The following is a 706-nucleotide window of genomic DNA, read 5'->3' as shown; positions in this document are numbered from 1 at the left end:
TATCTGAACAAAAAATGTCTTCAGGTGAGGAAAAAAATGAATAAATAAAAAATACTGGAGATAATCCACAGAACTTATATGCATGTAAGCATAACCAATGGTCACAGACAACAAAGCCTGGGAGTGAAGGGGGAGGATGGGAGGGGGGTGTCAATGGAAAAAAAGGAGAAACATCTGTAACAAAAATAAAATTAAAAAAAAAAAAAGAATGGTCGAGAAATCATTCCTGTGGAACAATCTGCTTCATAGATTAGCATGAGAACTTATTTGCAAAAAAAAAAAAAAGGCTGAGCATCTCACGTTTAAAACTCCATAACACTTGTCACAGCTTTGAGACTGCCAACCATCCCTGGGTTCACTCAGCATCAAGAGCCTGGTCATAAGAAACCAGCTTGCACAGGCTGATGGCACGTGAGTCCGCATGCGTGGGCGGCCGCTTAACCCATTTCATTCGGGCAGCTGCTCATCGAGACTTTTCCCCAAAAACTGATTTAGCCCTAATGATTCTGAGTAGCAATGACTTCTGCTTAATTAGTACAGTAATCAGTGCAAATTCCCTCTAAATGGTAGAGACCCATTTGGCAGGTGCCAAGTGATGCTTAACCAGGACCTAATAGGTGTAAAAGCCTCAGTTCTGGTCCTTTCCAGCTAGTTGCCAAGAACATAAAGATGAAACGAGGTCCTATGTATGCCTGGGTGGATGAGT

The sequence above is a fragment of the Molossus molossus genome, unplaced genomic scaffold, assembly GCF_014108415.1.
Source record: "Molossus molossus isolate mMolMol1 unplaced genomic scaffold, mMolMol1.p scaffold_m16_p_20, whole genome shotgun sequence".
Lineage (NCBI taxonomy): Eukaryota > Metazoa > Chordata > Mammalia > Chiroptera > Molossidae > Molossus > Molossus molossus.
Note: the sequence above shows the minus strand (reverse complement) of the source record.